We start from the raw sequence: 24278 nt of genomic DNA on the forward strand, positions 1-24278 counted from the left end.
AAATTGAAAATACATCTCCTTCCCACATCTTAATACTTTTTAAAGTTATTGATAATAATCAGAATGTAATGGAGGAGACCTGGGGCAAGTTGTCACATATTTTACTCCTAAATTAAGTCAATTTCTGCACAAATACTGTAAAATATAAATTTGCATTAAAGCATAAAAATTCCAAATAACCATACATTAAAACAGTTAAACATTTTTGAGACAAAACATAGGCTATAATAAAACGTCAAAATGTAAATCTTAACAGAATAGTTTTTAATTAACTTTTGAATTTGATATTTTACTAAATTTGTAATATTGATTAAAATGTTTTATTATTGCCTATACAATTATTAATGTTTCTCTCACAGTATTAAGATAATTCAGCAAAGCAAATGTTACAAAGCAAAGCGAATCATTTTATAATCTGCCATCTAATTAAAAGTTCACATAAATATACTAAAAGCTTCATAGTGCATACAGTATTCTAAACTGTAAAAAACAAAACAAACAAACAACAACAAAAAAACAACAACATAATTAAGTTTATGGACATTTTCTTCAACACTAAAACAATGAAATAGGCCTAAGTGATTCAAAATACTGGTGAATGTGTCAATAATCATCAACAGAGAAAATTATTTCATAATAAGACGTTTCATTGTGCCATATCACAGGTTTTAAAAAATGGAGAAAAAAATATTTTAGAGTGTAGGGCCTTTTTATATTTATATATGCTTACGAACACACAGATACACACACACACACATATATATATATATATATATATATATATATATATAAAATATGCTTTATAATTAAAAGCGATAAATGGTCTGGTTTGGAGCCAGAAGGGCCTGTAGTAAGCGCGCGCTCACACGCACCTGACGCAGTTCCACGGTGACCTCATATCCTCTGCATCACTTCCTGTACATGCTGAAGCAGAACTGAGCAGTTTGGCACATTTACACATACACACTCTCATCTGCTGTCAGCAGTACACACGAGCTGAGCCCCGCGTCTCTTTGTCCGCGATCCCAGCGCTCTCATCATGACCCAGAGGTGATCCTCGTTCCCGGTGGTTCTGGGTGAGTGCGACTTAAAACACACACATACACACACACACACACACACACACACACGCACGCGGATCTCTTCATTGATGTGTCAGAGTATGAAGTCATGGCTGCCTGTATTTCTTCCTCGTGTGTCCTCGGTCAGCTTATGGGATTTATTTGATTATTAAACGACTAAAATGAACTAGATCGTGTTTTATAACGCTGTAGTGATTAATATATTGATTTATATCGGTCTGTTTAGTCAATAACGGTGTTGTGATCTGTAACGTTAGTGGAGTAACGTTATGAGTAATTTGAATTTTACTCGGCTTTAGTAACTAGTATTTGCATCAAGCGGTTATTTAAAGTGGTAACGTTAGCTCGCCCATTTGTTGTTGTTTTTTCTGTCATAAATTACACAGCCTCATGTCCTTTTAAACCTGTAGGGCATTTTTTCTTCATATGAACACAAACGAACATTCGGCAGAATGTGATGGACTGACAGCCTCAGTCACCATTCACTTTAATTGCATAACTGAGTCATTCTGGCATCCTATTTTGTATTTCACAAAAGAATGTCCTACGTTTCATACAAATAAAATAATTTAAATTATTTCTTTAAGTAAATGCAATTCATATGTATGTACAATATACTTAAAAGTTAAGGGGTACACACACACACACACACACACACACACACATTCTTATATGAGCTATGCCGATGTTTTTGTTAGTTGTTTAATTACTGGTCAAATGACTTTCTTGAACCTGTGTTTAATGCATTTTTTTTTTACACCCCAGACTAACAAACTGCTGACAGACCTTGTGATTAAATGTTTAATTAATGGTTGTCTTAAACATAACATAAATTCCTGATGGGGTAGCTGACATGTCAAGGTGTGATGCATGACATTAATTCGATTTTTTTCAGAGTTCTTACCTTTAAATTTGAGAATAAATGCTGTTCTTTTAAACTTTATATTCATCAAAGGATCCTGAAGAAAAAAAATATATATATGTATGTATATATACAATGTCTGTATTAAAATATTAGGCCGCTTTGCTAATAATAATAATAATAATAATAATAATAAATTTTAAGGACAAAATTAGAATGATATCTGAAGGATCATGTGACACTGAAGAATAATAGATTTAAAAAATTCAAAATGATACTGACCCTGAACATTTGAACAGAAGTGTATGTATATATAATTTAACCTAAAACTTGATGCTCAGGTCCATGTTTTACATTTTCAAGCTGCACTGTTAATGTTTGTTTAGTTTGTTTTGTTGCTGCATTTTAACTTTTGTATTTGTAATTTTTGTACTTTGACTCAAAGGGCAGCCATTGATCTTATTTTGCATCATTTTCCATAATCTTGGTATTTTTAATGATTGACTAACTTCAAGTGACCACTTTTGTCCTTCTTTATATCTTCTATTTTCAAGGGTGATACACATCGCTGTTTACACCTGGTGTTAATGCATCTCAATGCGCATCGCTATGTCAGTCATTCACCGTGTGTTGATATAAGCACAAACATGTTTCAAGAAAAAATTTGTGGCTGAGTTAGCTGCATTAGTTGAATTTTGGATTTGCTTCAAATAATCTGTCTCTGCATGTTGGTTTCAGACTGAAGAAGTTGAGTGAAGTCTTGTGTATGCATGGCCCTTTCCAAATTTTTATTATAACAGTTTAAAACTGTTTAAGCACAGATGTTTGGGTGTTTACAGCATCTTTCTCTTAGTCTGGTGAGTTGAAGATATCGGTGTTTTGGGTACAGAATGAGTCTGAAGTACATTTGTTTAAAAGCTTGGTGTCAGTATTTCAATTTTATTTTTTTTCTTTGAGAGGGAGAGGAATTGGCCAAGGGTTGCAAAGGGGCAGAAAATTTCTGGTAAATTTCCGGAAGTTTTCCGGAAACTTTCCATGGGAACTTCGTCTGGGGAACTTTGGAAATATTCCAAATTTGAAATTTACCAGGAATTTATTGGAATTTACGGGAATGTTTGGGAATTTATGGGAATTAATTGGAAATTTATAAAACTGAATCATATACAAACACACACACATATATATATATATATATATGTATGTGTGTGTTTGTATATGATTCAGTTTTATAAATTCATATTTATAAATTATAAATTTTATAAATTCAAATTTATAGATTCATTTATAAATTCAGTTTTATAAATTCAAATTTATAAATTCATATATATATATATATATATATATATATATATATATATATATATATAACATTTATTTATTGATTTTTTTGATCATAGGCTCACTTGCATGCAAACTAATACAAATTTTAAAAATGACATCTTTGGGGGGGGATCTGTGATGCTTTTTTCAGGATTTAGTGATGAATATAAAATATATATAAAATATATAAACTGTTCATAAGTTTTTATTTTCTAACAATACAAGTCTTTGCTACTACTTTTTTAAAATTAATTTAACACATCCTTGTTGAATAAAAGTATTAATTTATTTCAAAAAAAGAGAAAAGATACTGACCCCAAACTTTTGAATGGTAGTGTATTGTTAAAAAAGGATTTCTATTTTAAATAAATGTTTTTTAAAAAAAAATCTTTATTCAAGGAATCCTTGAAAAAAGAATCACAGGTAGTAATAATAATAATAATAATAATTATAAAAATTAAGCAGTACAACTGTTTCCAAAATTGATAATAAATAAGCATATTAGAATGATGTCTGAAGAATCATGTGACACTGAAGACTGTAGCTTTGATCACAGAAATACATTATATTTTAAAGTATATTACAACAGAAAACCATTATTTTAAATTGGAATACCAGCAATACTGCATAATATCACTGTTTTTTTTTTCTTCTGTATTTTTGATCAAATAAATGAAGGCTTGATGAGCAAAAGATATGCAATGTTTAAAAACATTAAAAATAGTAATGTGTCCAAACTTTTGACCAGTACTGCACTTCTGTATGATAACAGAAAACTTGCTAGCAGAAGGAGCATCACAGCTTGAGCTATATAGCACATACCTCATAAACTGTCTAGCTACTGTATAAACACTTTTTGGTTTTTACTAGTTAAACGTGAATCCCATAGATCAAATATATTTAGAATGTAGTCTTTGGGCTCAAATGCAGAAAGTGTGGCTTCAGAGAAAATGGAGAGGAATCCCTCTCTTAGGTGACTGGAGAGGATTGTGTGTGGGGGAGGGTCATTTTTAGACTTTTGTTTTATTATTATCTCACCTAAATGTTAGTTCAGTCAGTGTATTTGTTTTTACTATGGTATAGCCTAATTTAGTTGCACAGTATATTACACACAGCACAAGGAAGTTTTAAACATTTTTTGTAATATTCATGTAATTTATATGAATACTTGCCAAGATGGACATTTTGATATTTTGTGTGCAGGATTTAAGTGAATGATATGTGCATGTAATGGTAGATAAGCACAATGCATGTAGGGGGCGTGGCCTCGATAGCCCGCAGTGTGCTGTGTGCGATTGAGCAATGTGTAGAGTAGAAATTAAACTGAAATTGCACTAAATCTGGTTGTTTTAACCAAGATTATGCTGCAAGTTTTTGTTCTCAACCACATTTAAGGTCCCAGTTCCTGCAATTTAGCAAATTTCCAGTTTATTTCCATTAATTCCCATATATTCCCGTTAATTCCCATGGAAAGTTTCCAGTCTTGAAAATTCCCGGAATTTTGCAACCCTAAATTGGCCTAATAGTTTTCTTCTGCTAGCATACGTTAAATTGATCAAAAGTGACAGTAAAGACATTTAAAATGTTATAAAACTTTCTATTTCAAACAAATGCTGTTTATTAAGCAGCACAAGTGTTTTCAACGTTCATAAAAAACAAAATAAAATAAAAAGTTTCATGAGCAGCTAATCAGCATATTAGAACGATTTCTGAAGAATCATGTGATGCTGAATCTTACCGACCCCAAACTTTTAAATGGTAGAACAGGAGAGAAGAATGTGACTCAGCTGGTTATTTAAGTTTAGTTTGATTAATATGAAAAGAGAGAAATCATTTAACAGGATAAAAAGGTTTGCATTTATTTGACTGCAGAGGTTGATGTATGTTAAGATGAGGTTTATAAGGGGCAGGAAGGTTCACAACGGCTTTCAAAACATTGCAACACTTGTGTGGAGTGTAAATATTATGATTTGCATGGCTCAAAAAAGCATTAAATGTAAATTAGTGAATCTTTAGCAAAGAGATATGATCAGCATAGAACCAAAAGTGGATCACTTTGATTGAAGTGACTGACTGTTACTCAGTTAAAATGCGTTATACTCCAGGGTTATATCTTTGACATGGTGACACGGATAAAGTGGAATTCAGAAGTTTGTCTGTGTGGTTTTGCTGTCATGTCCCGAAGAGCTTTGAGGTGATGCCGAGGTTACTCAGAGAGTACTTTTAGCAGACGCGCTCTAAGACAACAGCGTATGACAGAAAGTCTGCCAGTGTTGAATCAGAGCTGAAGTGTGACATATCGTGACATGGTGCAAGTCCCTTGTGCAGATTTCTGAGTGTTTGCTCGACGGTAGTGGAATGGACGAGGCTTTTCTAGCCATCCGTATGTGGTTTACCTAAAATAAGTCCCACAAAAAATGTGACTCTGTTCATGGGAGGCACGATAAAAGACACTGGATTAAAATAGTAACTGATGTAGAATTTGGTACCAAAGTGTGAACCAAAACCACAGATTACAGCCAAAAGTTACAGCCCAAAAATGTGAAACAAGACTTGAAGAGAAACTCTTTTAACCAGAGAGCAAGAGTGGCTAACGTAAGATACACTGTAAAAAATGATCGTGATTTTAACGGTAAAAAACTGTGAAAATGCTACAGTAAAAACCTGTTAAATGGTTAACAGTAAGTTCCTGTAAAATTTACAGGGAAAAAACGTAAACTGACGTTCCCAGAATTCCCTGTTGCATTTCAAATTTCTTCTTAGTTTTTTTCTTATCAGTTATGTTTATTAGGGTTGTATGTTACATCTGATGTTGTTAAATGAATGTTTATTGCAAATTTCAGTTTGAGTCTCACCATGATGGTGTTTAGTGTTTGTGTGAATGACGCTGTGCACCTTCTATATATGTTATTATTTAAAAGCTGCTTGTGATGGGCTTTGGTTCATTATGTGACTTTCTCATCACCACCTGCATTTGGTGGTTATCAGTGTATTTCAAACGTACAAAACAGATTTCAGTACTTCAATAAGTTGGTATATTAACATTATATCAGTTAATGAAATTACGGTATTTAACTGTAAATTTAAGTTAAAACCTAAAATGTTGTTACCGTATTTTTTACGGTAGAATTCCGGCAACCACAGCTGATGTTTCTTTACCGTAAATTTTATGGAATTTTTTTTACAGTGTAGTATGACAGCTAGATTTTATTTAATTTTATTTCAATTAGAATTATTTTAAACAGACTGCCTCGTGGAAGAGAGTCTGACAGCTAGATCTTTATTTTATTTTTCATGATCTAAATTCTCTCTCTCTTTTTGTCAGAGTACTAAGTCTTCATTTGTGTTTACTAGACCTTGTTTAACCTTAGTATATTTCCGGATTGATAAAGGTTGTTTACTGCAGCTAACTTTTATGAAGGGTAGTTTACTCTAGGCTGTGGTACTTTGAAACAGGCAGCATTATGTATAAAATCATAATCTCTTGAATTTCCTTAGTTTTTTCTTTCCCCAAGCGGCATTGACAATGGGAGTTTCTAATCCAAGACCATGTGGCTAGACTCTGGTCCCCTTTTCTGTTTGATCTTTTTGTTTTTACGCTGCTTTCTCGATGGGTAGGCTACACCTCTGTGCTCCATCTTTTTCTTTTTTTTTTTTTCTTCTCCAGTCTTACTAAATGGGCTATGAAGTCAACCGTAGTACAAGAAAAGCCTTGATATCTTGCATAAAAGGGTCTTGGGATGCATGAGAATCTGAAATTTTGATGGACTTATCAACTAGGCACTTAACTGGATAATTGTTAAAGGAGAAGATAAGACAAACTTTGCAGGTATGTTTGTATTTATTTTCTTTAAATATTATTATGTGAGTAATATTGTGGTTTCTTTAATTTTTTGATTTTGCACACTTGGAGACACTAAACCATCACATCAGAACCGTCTTAAACGGGTTCACAACATTCTGTGAGAATTTCTCATGGTCAAGAGCTTTGAAGTGTAAGGAGATTGTCTTTTTTTTTTCTTTCCTTCTTTCACTACTTTGATCATACTTTTTTGACCTGGGTTATTGACCACGATCGGATTAGAGGATTTTTTTTTTCTGTGCTGTCCTTGACTACAGAAGAATCACTTCAAAAATGCTTGAGAAAAGCACACAATTGTTGTTCTCTAGATCCCGAATGATGGCAAGAAATGTGCCCATGAATTAATGAACCGCTCGTCCAGCTGAGAGTCAAGCTGCTTTGCCCTGTTGGTGTTTGAGATTCAATTGTTTTTCAAACGGTTTGTAGTTTTTTTTCAGTAAGCTTATTAGAGGACATTGAAGCTTATTTCCTATTAATTATGTTGAATATTAAGGCTAACAATTAATGTATGATAAATAATTACAGACCTGAAAGAAGCATTTCAGAAACTAAAAGCACTATTCCAGTAAAACGTGCACTTATTCCAGTATTTTCTGCCAAAATAATGTAGTTACTACCAATTTATTTTTTACAGGTTGTACTGTAAGTTCATAATTATTATGGACTTTCCATCAAATGCTCAAAATTGCCTTTCCCTTCATTTCTAAAATGACAGTTACTATAATACAAAGTTAATAAATAACTTGGAATAACATTTTTATATGAATATTGTGGTAATTATTCAGTACCATGGTATGTATTTGCTGTGATCACTGTACTATGGTACTACCACAATATTTATGGGATTTTATTACTTTTTTTTTTTTTTTTAATAGTTTTATAGGTTGTTTTGGTTCAAGGTCCAAAATTGACATCTGTCATCCAAAAAGCAATCTCTGATCTCATTATAAAATGTTGTGGAGTGTTTTTATGTTCGATGTTGAAGATAGGCTGATGAGAAAAATGAGGGTTGTTTTTTTTTTTTTTTTTTTAAACCGAAAAAGGTAATTTTTTTTTCAGTGTGCGTTTTTTGTTGAACTTTGTGAGAGAAATCTGTTAAATCAGTGTTTAGGCATTCATCTTTTTACAACTGTCCTTGTAGGTCAAATTAACAACTTACCAGCTTGTTTTATGAAATCTTATTTGGATTTATCTGGAAGCTTAATATGTTGTTTTCTTGTAACTTTTATAAAAAAAAATTCTCACCATGATCTCCTTTTTCCTGCTCAGTTTTATCTTTATGATTCCAGACTAAATCATGCAAGCAAACACACCTTTATTGTGACACATTAACCCAGCGGTTAACTCCATTGTTTAGGCCATCTAATTATTAAACCTTTACTGTTTATCTTACCGCTTCTCAGCAAATATGCCATGAGACTGTTCCGTCATTGTTCTTAAGTATTTTCCGAAACATTTGAACGCAGTGATACTGGAGTCGTGCTGTCTAAAAAGAGGAGTAGAATTCAGGTCAAAGCGATGGTGGCCCAATGCAGTGGAAAAAAAAAAAACAGAATGAAGAAAGCACATTAAACCCAAAACGTGACTGCAATTGAATACTTTTTCCTCTGAAGGCTTCCATGAATTATCGTGAGGGCCGTCAGTAGGTCATTGCACATTGTTAGCTCATGTCTTCGAGTAGGGTGGGTGGTGTTTTCACTTCTGGAAAGCGAGACTGACCATGTCTGACTTCTGAAACGGCTTGTGTTTCAAAGCGTTCCTGTGAAACTGCTTGCAAACGGAGCTACCTGCACAATACTGACTCAGCAGTTGCAACACGCTCAGAAAACGTGAAAAAAAAAAAAGAAGAGAGGAAAAAAAAAAAAAGCGATCTGCAGGGATGGCAGAAAGCCGTGCATGTAGGATTGCGAAATCTATCTGGCAGACTTTCTTACCTGAGGCTATTTTTTTTTTTTAATTCATTTTTTTTTTTTTTATACGTTTTTATTGACGTTTTTCCACTTTTATTGAGAACAAATCTTTGCACAAAAAGAAAAAGAGTAGGAACAAGTTATTTGATGGACTAGATTCAAAATGACCGCGTGAGTAACGGGGCTCAATCTGCCAGAGCTCGCACTAATCGCTAGGTCTTCTCAGATGGTTTTAGATTGTCATAAATGCATTTTGTGCCAGCAGTTCTTGTTGAGAATAGGTTAGTCACTCAACAATTGACAGTCTAGATTTGTTAACAAATTTGTGTTAGACAGTTTGCATGGTAAAACACATCATGTTTTGTCTAGAAATGTGGTGTTTTATGATTTCGTTTGTTTAACAATTTAATTTACGATATTAAATATTTATTATATTAGAAATAAAGAAATATTTATTTGCACCCATAATTAATAAATACTCATTTGTTCTCACAATGAATTAAGCACAATAAATGCTTAATTTACTTGTTTGTTTGTTTGCTAATTCCCAGAATTAAACTTATTTTTGTTTTAAATATTTACATTTTAATTTATTTGCATCTGAAATTATTTATTGGCACTAAGAATGAATAAATATTTGTGCTTGTAAAAATTTATTATTTTAAATGTAATTATAATAAATAATGTGTACTGTAAATCACTTTGTATAAAAGCATTGTTTTTACACGATTGTAGTAGAAACGGCACTATAGTAGTCTATAGCTATAGTAGTGCTATAGTAGACAGCACTCTTGTCAAAACGATCACATGGATCTGCGATAATGACTGTCATTTCTTTTTAGTTAAATACTGTCACATAAACACTGTGAATGATTCATTAGTAAATGATGGTAAAGGCTGTCTAACCAATCAGGTGAAGTCTTATCAGTGGAGACCCATCCCCCATAGCACAGGATGGCATGGTAACCTCTCTGACCTTTATTTTATTCAGTCTTTGTATGAAAACAGAGTCAGATGTTCTGAGTAACACATTCATCATATAAATTTTCTTGTGGCCTTTATGCTGCGCTGTTGGCGTTTTTGTGAGCTGTGGCTTATTTCTATTTTTCAAATTGCCAGTATGCCAGCCAGACGCTGTTTGATTTGTTAATGTATAGACAGAGCCCTTTTCTATTTCATTTCTTCAGTGTCTTTTGTTCAGATGTTTAAATCCAAGAAAGTGAAAACCTGGCTTGAACCGCTGGTCACTTTAATGTTTTCTCTCTCTGTGAGCTGCTTAGAAACACTCGGTAAATCTTTCAAAATGTTCTTCACATGTCACATTTGAGAGAGCTGCAGAATTCTTCCATTAAAAGACTGAAGGCTGTGTGATTCATGGAGTTTAATTAAGATTTCCTCTTTTGTTTTCTCTTAGGAGTCCAGGTCTGCAGTGAAAGAGCGTAAAAGAGAGAGGCCTCTTTATAGGTGAAGGGATTGCCCAGGGCCACAGCGCCCAGAATCTGAAGGTAAGGGAATGTTGTTCAAAATCGCCTTCCTTTGATTTCTTTTCTGCTGCCCCTATCCTATACAACAAAAGCAAATAATGGTAAACTGGAGCTGTCAAGTTCCAAAAAAAAAAAAAGGCCCTTAAAAGCTGTGTGGTGAGACTTTATATAATCACTATTGATTTGGATATACTTCACTATTAAAAAAAAAAAAAAAAAGGTTTTCAGTCAAAAATTGAACTACTGAATGTTGTATAAGTTGATTTTACGTAAAATCAATTTTAGGCCATTCACTATGAATAAGTTGAAACGGCTTGAAATATCAGGTTTGGTGATGAGGATCCAACTAACATGCTGTAGAATTGTACTTAACCTTTTCAGTTTGCTCAACAAACTGATACAAGTTAGACAAACTAATAAAGCTCTACATCATTATGATGTAATGTTAATGCTCAACTTAACTTAAAAGCAAGCTTTCTTAGCTTAATGACACAAGGAGAAAGCATTATTCTTGAGTTGGATCTTGTATTATGTTTGATGGAAGAATTGCTTAATATTGGAGATATGTGTTGACTGATTTTGTGTATTTAATTACTCATTAATACTCATTTTTACCTATTTTTGCCTGAAGATATCCTTTGCCATAATCTAACACTCAATGTTAATCTTTAAAGATATAATTTAATAATTTCATTTAAATCTATGATTATTATTACATTTAATAAGTTAAATGCTACCTTTTAGCAAATCTCAAAATGGAAATATATTTTTTCATACAGACAGTACACTATAATGTTGATATCTAAATTCAGTTTTAACATTTACAATGATTTCCATCTAGTTTTTTATTTAGCCATTTATTAACATTTAAGCCACTTATTTTTTTAGTGGCCACTTGAAAATAATTATGACATGAAAATAGTGTTGTCAAAAGACCAAGTCGGTACTAAAAAAAATGAAAACGTCACGGTACCAGGTTTCTTTAAGTACCGGTGGTACCGAGTACCCGGTCAACCCGGTTCTTGACGCGTACAGCCCTATGATTTCCGCGATGCAGAAAACGCGGACGGAATCTCGGAATCCAGTTATAAAAATAGAATTTACAGTTTAGCACGGAATGTCACGGAACTTGTCAAAGTTTGGAGTAGGTCATTACACTTAAATCAAATCTCGACATGGATTAGTATCTGTAAATATTAAGCCGCAAAAGTCGATTCAGATATGAATCTTGCATGTTCTGCGAGACTGTGTGAATGAATGAATAGCAGAGACGTGCGGTTCTTTTTATTTATTTTTTTTACTACACACACTGAAGCGCGTGTGACGCTCGTGGTGATTTCAGCATCTGCTGTCTCAACGAGGACATAAATGCATAACATCTACAGAACTGCTCTGAGAGTCACTTCACGAGCATTTTACCGTTTCATTTGAGTAAAACCAGCGTCATATCATATAGCTACACACAGAAATTTAAAGGTATTCATGGCAACCCGTCAAAATAAGTTTATCTTAAAGACATTGTGCCAGAAATATATTACTATTATTTAGAAGAATGTATGTGATACTATTACTACTGTTGAAAAACATTTATATTTATTTTTAAAGAAATAATCACACAATATTTCTTCCATATTTTAATTTGAATAGTAAATCCCCTTTACTTACCAAAAAAATAAAATGTGTTTAAAATTTCATTTAATTAAAAGACAAATTAAATTTGGGTGAAACTTTACTGTTTACTGTTTTTCATACTTTTTTTACTTGCGGAAAATCTTGAAACACAATTTAAATAAGTATAAAGAATAGCATTGATTTTTGCACATTTTATTTTTGTTTGACTTTATTATTAAAAATAGTGTGTTTTTTAATTAGCATGTGGTACCGAAATTGGTACTGAGAACCGTGGATTTTCACTGGTATCGGTATTTTGGTACCGTGACAACACTACATGAAAATATGAATTTTAAAGTCAGCATGAAATAAATTTTGGAAATGCATGTTATTGATTTTATTGCAAACCATTTATCCATGCATATGTTGTTTTTAATTTGAATAATTTTGAATCATTTATTTTGTTTTTATTTAACCAAGTCCACATCGCACACTTTTTCTTTTTCGCTAATCCGCTATACTCGCAATACAGAAGAAAAGATCTGTCGCAACTTAAATGTCATCCTGACTTTAATGTTGCATCGCTAATAACAAATATTACTTAAAACAAAATATTTGATCACTTAAGGTCATTGCACACTCAGTCCAAAATTTTCACACGTTAAAAAATAAATACAACCTCACATTGTCAATCACGTTTACACACAGCCTCCGAAATTTTCATCCATCATAAAAAAATAAAAAATCAGATCGGGTTCGAATTTTTTCCATTTTTCACATCCTTAGCAAGCATTTTGAGAGGTGTTTTGACCGTTCAGAGCCACCATACAAGCGAACACAAACAAAATCCAGAATGGCGATTGTCAAGTTCATCCACTTCGTCTTGCAGCACAAAGCACTGTATATAGATCCTTGCACACGGAGTTCACAGAAATTGTTGGTGTTCTTTTTAATATGTGGCTTTAGTATCGCTAGCAAAGCATCAAACTGAGCCACTGACATCCTGAAGTAAACTTTGAATCGCCCGTGATAATCCCGCTGCTCCTTAACAAGGACGGGGAACTCTCCTTCCTCTCTATATCTCAGGATTGGATGGACCCAATATTTCCTTGCTTTTTCTTTTTTTAAGAAGCGAGAGGACAACAAAATCATCCTCAATGCTTGAAGACTCCATTTAGTAGGCTACAGTTTTGCAAATTTTTTTGCGGATTGATTAATACGCATCGTACTCGGTGTGCAAGGTTTCTGTGCGTGACGAATTTTTAGGATAATGAATATGAAAAAACGCATACGAAAATTTTGGACTCGGTGTGCAGAGACCTTTACTCTCCAGATTGGTCTGTGAAATGCAGCCTGTCTGACTATTTTAACAATGTCGTTGCTACCTTCCTGGTCCTTGAACCTGGTAGTTCCATTGCTGTCTATGAAGGGTCAGAAAGCTCTCGGATTTCATCAGAAATATCTTAATTTGTGTTCCGAAAATAAACGAAGGTCTTACAGGTTTGGAACGACATGAGGGTGAGTAATTAATGACAGGATTTTCATTTTTGGTGAACTGACCCTTTAAGATGATCTTTTTGCTGTCAGTTGAACCTGGATTGGTAGCCAAAAGGAAAAAAAAAAAGTGTGTTCTATATGACTGCATGACAAATTGACATGGGTTGGGTAAATAGGCCTGTCAGGTTTATGACTGCAGTGTTTCCTTGCATTCATAGTATAGTCTGCTCAAGAGGAAGTTAAAAAAGTGCAGCATGTTGCACTTGTGATTTGCGTATAAATTGTAGCCAAGAGCAGAATGTGGCCATATAGCGGCTGCTCCAGAAAGGGAAAATGGTAGGAAGGGTCGGTCCTGAATTGGGTTTCCCCTTTCTGTGGTGTGTTGTACGGGTGTGGGGGGCTGATAAGATCAGGGCCTGTGGCAGAGGGCAGGGAACAGTGAGCAGGGCATGACCACTGACACCCGACTGCCTAACACACACTCACACACTTTCCCTGTTTTCTACCATGCTGCCTCCCTGCTGCCCTATTGTTGAGGCGACCACACCAGCACGGTGCTGGTTTCCTCCCAGCTGTCCCCTCCGAGCAACATGCTGGAGCTCGGTTCTAAAACCTAGTGAGCGGCCTTATAGGGAAGCATCCTAACTATCATGCAAACCTCATAAGAACTGAGTTGTAACGTTTTCAGTTGGCAGCCACTCCACATTTATCCTGTATAGGTAGCTTAATTACTCCATTCCTTTTTTTTTTTTTTTCTTCAGCAATTACATTGTGTACAATGCTTATGTTGCCTTTAAAGTGCTGTCTATGTAGGCAGCTCACTATTCGGTCTATCTCAGTACCTTTAGCGCCTTATCAGAAGACTGGATTAACGTTTCTGATGGGCATATATCGTCAGGGTGTTTTTATTGGTGTCTGAATGCTCAACGTGAGCTTACCCTCTCTTAAGGACAAGCTGTTTGATTGGCTCGGAGGCTGACCAATAGGAGAGCAGAGCATGCAGATGGAAAGTATTTGGTCATTTTGACTGGCTAATAATAATGTGAAGAAGAGCTTCTGCTACATTCTGATTGGCCAGGGGGAGGATTAATGAGAAATTAAAGCAGATTACTTTAAATAAATAAACAAACAAACAAAAATCTTTTTTGTTGTACATTTTCAAATTCTTGTTTATGGATCAATCTCACAAAGAAATGTCTACATCAGAGGTGTCAAACTCAGTTCCTGGAGGGCCGGAGCCCTGCAGAGTTTAGTTCCAGCCCTGCTCCAACACGCATACCATGTAGTTTTCAAATAAGCCTGAAGGACTTGATTAGCTGAATCAGGTGTGTTTAATTAGGGTTGCACCTAAACTCTGCAGGGCTCCGGCCCTCCAGGAACTGAGTTTGACACCCTTGGTCTACATCATATTTCACCCAAAATTTGATTTTGAATTGAAAATTGTTTCAAATTAATTGTTTAAAATTTAAAAAAATTAAAATAAAATGAAATAAAATGTAAAAATAAATATATTGCTTGTTTTTCTGCAAGCCTCACTAGATTAACCCTTACAAAAATCAAGATGATAGTCATATTGAATAAATGGGTAAATATTGTAAATTACGAGTCAACACTTATTACACGGGAGGGAAAAGCCATCATTTATGGCCAAGACTTTGTTCAGCTGGTGATTTGTAGTGAGAATGACGGGATTGTGCTAGTTCGTCTAATGATTATGAGAGCTGGAAAGAGCCTTTTGAATGACTGAGCCCAGTGTTTTCTCCTTCTGTTTCCTCTGCAGAGAGCTTTGGTTACACATACACACAGCTCGCTGTACATTCCTGTCAATCTTCAAGACAACTGTACTTGCACAGTCATGAAATATTTAACCATTAATCTCTCTCCTCTTCAATGTTTGCATCCAAGGTCCAAATTTAACACCCAGTCAGCACCAAATGAGAATAAAAAGGGACTTTTGGTGAACAAATAAACTTGGGATGGATGGGTTGGATGGTAACTTTTTAATTAAAGTTGAATTTGAATTGTGAAAGTTTGATAGTTTGGTAAAACTATCAAATGATAGTTTGACCCTTATGATGTAAGTGATTGGAGCAGTTCAGTTTCAAAGTCTGCTGGAAACATTGTAACTCGGATATCTTTGAACTGTATTCTAGATTAATGTTCTAGGCTTTAGGGGTGTGTGATATATCTACGATAATTTCATAATTGATATGCGGTTTGACATTATCAAGTATATCGCCAGTGTTGGGCACGTTACTTAAAAAAAGTAATTATAGTTACTAGGTACTTCTCACAAATAGTAACTGAGTTACATCATTATAAAAGTAACTAATTACCAGGGAAAGTAACTATTGCGTTACTTTAAAAAAAAAAAAAAAGTTCAAATGTCAAATAACTTTGGATGCCTCCAATATTAAGTGTTAAATTAATGAAATGGACACTAAAAAGAATAAATTATTATAAAACATTGTACATTTAATCTACACTATTTATCTACTGACACTTAGTATCAGTCAAGTATTATAATATAATGTTATGATAATTTAATATTATATGATGATAGAACTTTAGTAATTAGAATAACCAAGTATGAATGCATATTTGTCATCAATATAAAACGCACTAAGGATTAATGAGCTGCTGGGTTCATGAATATTAATCACGTTGTCTGCGTTCGCTCGAATTGATTTGCTGAAATCAAAACAGGGATGATAATAGGTGAGCGCCAGCCAATGAGATTGTCGTTTGCGCATTAGCTCCGCCTACTACCGGAGAACCCGGCAGTTCTTAAAAGCTGAAGAATTCCAAAGGAACTCCTTTATTTTGACAGGAAAATACAACAAAGAATATCGTTTACATGTAGCGCGTCAGTTCTGCATGTTATGAAAGACTCTCTTGCTCTGTATCTTTCTTTGCGTGCGTGTTTGTGAGAGAAAGCGACGGCGAGTCGTGCGCCTTCACACTAGAGTTTATGGTACGTCAAATACAGCTACACTGCGCATCCATTCAGATGAACTGAAAAATTAAATTCTAATAATATAATATAGTAACGCCACATTTTATTGTCAGTAACGGTAATGGCGTTGTAACGGGGGAAACAGTGATTCGTTTGATTACTCGTTACTGAAAAAAATAACGCCGTTATTCCCATCACTGTATATCACAAAAACCAAACAAACATGCAGAGAGTGCATGCATACACTACATGATGTAGGTTAGACTACTGCCTGAGCACATTTGCCGGCATTTCAACGTTGATTCACCGTTGAAACAACGTCAGGTACCTTGGTTGAATCAACGTTGAATTACCTTTCGGTTTTGCAAAACGGATCAACGTTGATATTGTGACCCTGTTTCACCGGCGTACCTTTCAACGGTCGATCGTCGTTAAATATCCAACCAAGCATTCACTTTGGAAATTGTTAATATTGCAATTTAGCTGAAACGTCAACACTGAGATGTAAACTATGATTTTCGGCGTATATTTCGTGTTTTCAGTAACTAATAAAACTTGCTGTACATCAATCGGACGGCATTAAAAAAAACATTCTAACAATTAGATGTCCATAAATCTGCAGTGATGAGATGCTTCATTTTCTAAAGAAAAACTTTTGAACAATTATGCCAAATGGAAAAATAATTTTCTTAGAATTTAAATATACAGTATATAGGAACACTTTCACAGAATTTCTTGAGAAAATTCTCAGTCAACAACAAAGCACTTTATTAAGGGTTTAATGATATATCAATGCAGAGAGGAAAAGCTTTTCATTCTAATTTCATACACACTGCAAAGATTCACACAATATATATAAATAAATAATTATAAATATAGTTTGAAACTTGCTCAAGTCTGTTTGACCAAAAATACATAAACCATCCCATACAGAAGTCACATAGATCGAAATATATTTTTAATAACTATATTTTATATATTTAAATATCTTAAACTCAAATAGAAGAAAATATATTTTACACAATATATGTAAATATATTTTGAAATATATATTAAAATATTTGATTTTGGCCGCTTTTTAATATTTTTCACATATATTCAATAAATATTTTTTTTATCGGAAATATTTACATATATTTATTTCCTTTATATGTAAATACATTTAGATATCAGACTATGTAAATATATTAATTTGCAATATTTGTCCATATATTAATTTCTAATATTTGTTAACATATTAGATTTCTGTACATGTAAATATATTAGATTTCTATAAATGCAAATATATTTTAAAGCATTAAAATATTCAACTAAATAAACTTAAACATGCTTCATAGAATATATTCCCGTTTACTCAAACTAAATGTAACTAAATTAAATCTCCACACATGTAAATGTTTTCATTATCGAGATTATAATTGGCCTCTTCATAATAAATAGAATACAAACAACATTTGGACACTAAAAAACTGGAAAACTCTCCAGACAATGTAACTTAAAAACAGCGACAATATAAACTGACTTTATATTAATAAGAGTACATTTATCAACACCAGTTCAGCATGAACCAACAAAATTATGAATGCTTATGATGTTTCTGGCACATAAATGAAAGATTATCCTTCTGTAAGCATCCAGGGTCAAAATATTATGCACAAATATGCAAGTCTTAGTAGGCATACAACACACTGTATTTAAATATTTAAGATCCATCATTAACTATGTACAATTTCTCAACTAATCACATTCTCCTCTATTCAACCAATCAAATTGGTGTTTGGTAAAGAGTTTTTGGCTCAAAGTCTGCATTTAAAGTCACACCAGAGGTGTTCAGCTTGGATTAGGACTTGGCTTTCTGCAGACCAGACAAGTTCTTCCACACTGACTAAATCAATCATTTCTTTTTGAACCTTGCCTTATACACAGAGACATTGTCATGTTAGTATAGAAAAGGGTCCTGTCCAAACTGTTGCTATAAAATTAGAAGCACACAATTCCCTAGAATATCATTATATGCTTAAACATTAAAGATTTGTACTCATGGAAATTGCTAAAGTAGTCAAACCTGTTCATTAGAAGGGGGTGACCCAATACTTTTGGCAATATAGTGTGTATATATATATGAAGAGTTCAGATGCAAAAGCCTCTAAGTGCCATCTAAAATGAGCATTTTGATCAGGCTGCTGTGTTTAGGTTCAGTTATTTTACTCTAATGGCAATATATAGGTCCTTTTCTATGCAATTAAAATGAAATAACTGAACATAAATATAGCAGCTTGAGAAAAATGCTCATTTTAGAAGAAAATTTCAGATGGCATTTAGAGGCTTTTGCATCTGAACTCTTCATATATATATATATATATATATATATATATATATATATATATATATATGATATAGTTTTCATTATATCTAAAAATCAGGTAATATCTCCATGCACCTAACTCTAAAGAGAACATATAATATGCTAGTAGACAGCAGTCCTTGTGCGTGAGAAGTCTGGTGTGGAGGCTGGATCTGGAGCTGAATTCTGTCCAGGTCGTCACAACATCTCTTGATTTTCTGTCTTCACAAAAGCCTGAAACACAAGTCAAACATTAACAATAATTGTTATGAATGTAATGTGAAGCTTTTACATTCACAATGCTCATTTTGATCTTGGTGGTGAAGTGTGCAGAAAATTCGGCTGGACTGAAATGTAGTCTTTGGTGAACAGTTTTCAAGAGTGCAAATAAGATTTTAAGTTTTAACACTAGAACCGCCAGGGGGTAAATTTGACCTGTGGCTGTTTTTCAAATGTACATAACAGATTTTCAACAAAACATTCAAGTCTTCCAGTCATTGGCTTTTCCTAAAATTATGTAATTTACAATCCAATGTTGTTAAAAATTATTTAGATAAACCAGATAAAAAAACCCCAGAGCTTTTAGACCTATAAGTGCCGCACGGATCAAATTTACCCGCTATATAATGCATGTATTTTCACGCTGTCATTTTCTTGACGCTTGTGTTTTAACATCGTACATTTCTAGGCAATGCCTTTCACTCACCGATTTAGCGGTTATCAGTTTAAAAAATAATGTCAAAATGACTAAAAGAAGGCGATTTATGGAAGGTCGGTATTAGAAACACTAAATTCCATGAGTGATGGAGAGTCCGATGGTTAAGTTATGCGTCCTGGGTCGGCTCAGCATCTGACGGCTCATCTGACAGTGATCCAGACTTCATATTTAGATGTTTTAGCCTAACGTTACTCATAATTGGTCAAACTTTGGTTTTATTATTTCATTTTTGTCTTGCCATATCGTTTATTGTCTGCTACTGTGTTGCTATTTATTCTAGTCTGGCTGTTTCCTGAAGAAAAAAAATCTAAAAAAATCTATTACATCTATGATGTAATGAATAAAAATTGTTTTTGATTACCCGAAGTTTATTGGTGGTGTTCTATTATTAAAATTATGAATGATATAACTAAACAAATTAATAATTGGGCCTAGGTGAAGCTGTGCGCTTGAATTTGTCATAGCATCTTCCTATGCAGTGTGGTCAATTATTATTGCTCATTATTGTCTATTGGCTATTTAGATAACGTGGGTTATCCTAATATATTGATTAATGACATTGTATTATAATATTACACCACCCAAATATTTACTACCTTCTAATTTTCGTAGTCAGTGCAGGCTTTTTTTTTTTTTTTTTTTTTAAGCTTACTGACCTTTATGAATTAGTGTTGGCTGCATTAAAAAGTCTTGAACATAAAACAACAGGGTAAAAACATAGCTGACGACTAGACATAATCATTTCATGACTCTAGACACTTCTTTGTGAAGACAGTGGCATAATACAGTGAAATAATATGTTCTTGAGCCATATAAAAACAGTTGCCATGTGTGTGGGTAAAATTTACCCGCTGGCGCTTTAAGTATACAGCGACCTCTGGCGGATCTAGAGTTAAGTACCTTTCAGGCTTGTGTGAGGTTTCCACAAGCAACAAAGTCTACTTGAACAAACACGTTAGTACATTTAAAGTCTAGAAAATCAAACTTATAATTCCCACCTTCACCATCGATCTGGCATGGCAGATGACCATTACAGACTGTTTCACTTTGAAGTGAGGCACAGTCACGGTACTTGGTTCTGTCTTACCATTATGAATTTTAATTTCCAAGCACTTTTTTTTATTATCATCTGTGTCTCATTTTGAATTATGTTGTACCTCTCTGGTTGTAGTGTCCTCATGCAGTGTTAAACGAGATGGCCTTGTAAGACATACAGGACTCCAAAAATATTTTATATTTATTTGATATATTTTTTAATATCTGATAAACTTTTGAATGTTTGAGGTTTTACTTACTAGTCAGATGCTCATAGTGTCTTGGAGATGTTCTTCGACAAGAGGTCCCCTCCAACTCTGCTGCACGGCCATCAGCATGGAAGACTACAGGAACATAAACAATCTGTCACAGAGCCAACAATAGTATACAATGTCAGGTTTATTAGAAATAAACTACGGCAGGGGTGAAATGCAGAAATGAGAGAGAATAATGTACAGAACATACAAAAAAATCTTAAGAAACGAAGATTTACGTTTTTAGGTTTTAAAGATGCATGATGATATAGGTGAAATATATTGGGAAAAATGCATATGAAGTTATTTAATATGCTTTCTCAGATCGCCTATGTTTCCAATATATCTATCAGCAGCATTCGAGGGATTTTTCTGACACTCCTAAAATCACAGTACAAATTTTATCAATATTTGTCTACAATGAAAGATAAAAATGTGTTTGAAATAACGTTAGCTTCAGCCCATTTTAGTTCATGTAACTTTAAGTTGATTAACAGTACAGTGCATACTTTTAGGTTAAATTAATTAGCTTATTTCAATTCATCCATTAACAAATTGCCAGCAAAACATTTACAAAGCTATAAAAATCACTCATCTACACATAATCTGTGATTAAAATCCCAAACTTTCATAAATAAGAGCTCAAATCTATAGCTAGCTTACCTCTTATAGTTAGCCTCTGGTTAGCTCAGGGTTGTGCTAACGGACTTTTTCCGATGACAATGAACCATTTCTGTAAAGTAAATATTCAACAGAAGCGTGTCAATTACATGTAAGAAAGTGTCAGGAACAGTTGTATGTATTATTTGAGTAATTTTAGGGACTAAACTTACCTGAAAGCAGTAAAAACAACAGTGAGAGACGGAGATTTTTTGCTACTTGTCAGCTGAGTTGCTGCCCCGTTTCTATGGAAACTCCCTCCACTCCAGTTTAAAAGCGCCTCGAATGTTCAACGCGCGCGCCCATCAAACACATGAAAGTTATGCAGCGTTTACATAAATAGTACCAGTATCTATAATATAATAGCTTTAATGGTAAACGTTTTTTATACAATAATTATAATTCGGGACCGACCTGGCAGTTTTATTGCGCAGCAGCGCTCTCACTCACAGCGACCTCACTCAGAAAGACGGTCAGGATAACGGTCATATTTTCAAACATAAAATGGCGGCACAGTTTCATTGGCCAGTTTCATGAATGACAGCCAGATTAACCAATCATGATCAAAGCAAATAAGTTAAATAACCAATCGGAATTGTTTCAGTGTGGTAAGGAAGCGCAATGTGTTTAGTTTTATTGTTGATAATAGTTATACCAGAAGGTTTCATGAAATGTAAAATGATAATAAAATAATAATAACGATCTTAATAATAACTTAAAAGGCAGAAATGATTTATTCTGTACATACATTAAGTGATTCACATACAGGTCTTGTAAAAAAAAAAAATCAAAGTTGATTTATAAGTGTTTTTATTACCCTTTTTCAACCATTTAGCATTAAACATTATTTCAACGTAGTTTCAACACTGAAACAACAACTGTCATTATTTCAACCATATTTCAACGTTGAAGGTTGGTCATGTACCGGTTGGTTGTTAAGCATTAAACATTGTTTCAACGTTGTTTCAACGTTGAAATACGAACTGACCTTATTTCAACCATATTTCAACGTTGAAGGTCGGTCATGTGCCGGCTGGGAGAGTTCATGTCAATTAAAATACATTTACATTTCCCCCTAAATTCAAGGTAAGGGGGCAAAAATACCCTTGTATGACTTTTATATGTGATATAGTTAATATCACACGAAGAGTGGCATTTTTCTCCAAATTTCAGCACGATTTTGCGTCTTTGAGTAACACGACTGTTTCGTTACTGAATCAATCAGCCGTTTGAACAAATCAAATGAGTGACTCAATGGGTCCAATCATACAACCGGCGCAATGGCGTGACACAAGTGTTTTTTGCTAGTTTCAGCATGACGCAATTATCATTTTCATGTCCTGCACCACGTTGTTTAAATAGCAAATGCATTTGCGCCCATCTGGTCTGAAAAGGAGGTGCGTTCAGGCCAATTGTTGGCGCGTTGCTATTTTGAGGCAGCTGGAATAGACTGCGCCATTGACCAACTGAAACCTGGTCTAAAGTCAATGCCACAATATTTTTTTTTATTTAAAGAGCGCGTTAGTAATGTGCGCCTATAGGCGGGTTCACAACGCGCACACACTCTGTTTATTACACACAGGGATGCGCAGCAGCACACAAACATGCCAAATATTACAAATTAAAGGACTACAATGTAAAAGAATATTGTGTAGGCTACATAAATATAAAAATGTCTCTGTCATTATGGATAGTCATTGCGTGTATTAGAATAAGGCTACCTATTTGCTGGCGCACGAGCAGATCCGTTTCCTCTCTGGAGACGCGTTCAGTCTTTGCGCCTGCAAATCCCTCCGTGTGCATAGCGAATCCACCATGGCGCGAGCGCAACTCGCTCTTAAAGGGAATTGTATGAAGGTAAAATGACGTCAAAAAGATTTGCATGCGCAGGGTAAGATTTGTGAAAGTCCCCACAATAAGAATGACTCTGAGTTAAATTAAGATAAAGATGTGTTCTCACATCTGGAGTGTTTATTGAACCAATCAGATAAGAGTAAATCGAGAGTCAGCAAGAGCTTCATCTGATTGGCTGAAAGAAGGAGGTCCCGCCTTCCACACGCGCTTGCAAATCTGAAATCAGTGAGAGAATCGTGCCAAAACTGCAAGCGCAAAGACGCAGACGTACACAGCGGGTTATTTGGCGAACATTTTGCTCTATGCACGCAAGAAGTCATTTAGACAGTTGCAACGATTTTTTTTTCTACACACACATATTGGTTTTACGCAGTCAATCCGTTTTGCAGTTCTTGATAAGGTTGTTTTCAATTGCAAAACACTGGGCACAGGCTTGCAATACTTTTGGCTGTATTTGGGCGAAACAACAGCGCCAAAAGTGTAAGCGGAAAATGAAAGTCAGAAGAATACAGATCATATTTATTTTGCCTTAGCATGAAGTTTCAGTTTCACAATACTTGATATACACTTACAAAAAACAGTAAAAGGCTGCAAATCTTTTTTTCTTACGCTTGAAATGCAATTTGCACTTTTACAACTCTCTTCTTGCGAATGCAAAATTAATTTACGCTTGCTATCTTATGTACACTTTCACAAATCTTACCCTGCGCATGCAAATCTTTTTGACGTCATTTTACCTTCATAGAATTGGTTTATTCCACGTTATGCCCAAAACGCACCCATGACTCGTTAAGAGAATAGGGACAAGAATTATTAGCCTTTTGTGCAA

The 24278-nt window shown here is 34.2% G+C and overlaps 1 protein-coding gene and 1 long non-coding RNA gene across 9 annotated transcripts in view; one reads left to right on the plus strand and one right to left on the minus strand.

Annotated features, from left to right (window-relative positions):
• Positions 1-923: 923 nt before the first annotated feature.
• The window catches only part of atp13a3 (ATPase 13A3), a 50797-nt gene continuing 27442 nt past the window's right edge, over positions 924-24278 (plus strand). For 4 of the 7 annotated variants that reach the window (XR_009273434.1, XR_009273435.1, XM_058791852.1 and 1 more), the window contains exons 1-2: positions 924-1076; positions 10451-10541. The gene's annotated coding sequence lies outside the window, so the exon portion shown is untranslated. Of the gene's footprint in view, positions 1077-6674; positions 7094-9811; positions 10326-10450; positions 10542-24278 lie in introns of those variants that run through there. The other 3 variants (XM_058791851.1, XM_058791853.1, XM_058791854.1) reach the window with 3 other exon arrangements.
• LOC131549578 (uncharacterized) lies at positions 19953-23902 on the minus strand. 2 transcript variants are annotated; one of them, XR_009273437.1, is made up of 3 exons: positions 21769-23902; positions 21599-21668; positions 19953-21025 (listed from the first exon to the last, which is right to left on the minus strand). It is a non-coding gene; the product is annotated as an uncharacterized LOC131549578 (long non-coding RNA). The 2 variants fall into 2 exon arrangements; XR_009273436.1 differs by having other exon boundaries at positions 19953-21044.

This window comes from Onychostoma macrolepis, chromosome 11 (assembly GCF_012432095.1).
Source record: "Onychostoma macrolepis isolate SWU-2019 chromosome 11, ASM1243209v1, whole genome shotgun sequence".
NCBI lineage: Eukaryota > Metazoa > Chordata > Actinopteri > Cypriniformes > Cyprinidae > Onychostoma > Onychostoma macrolepis.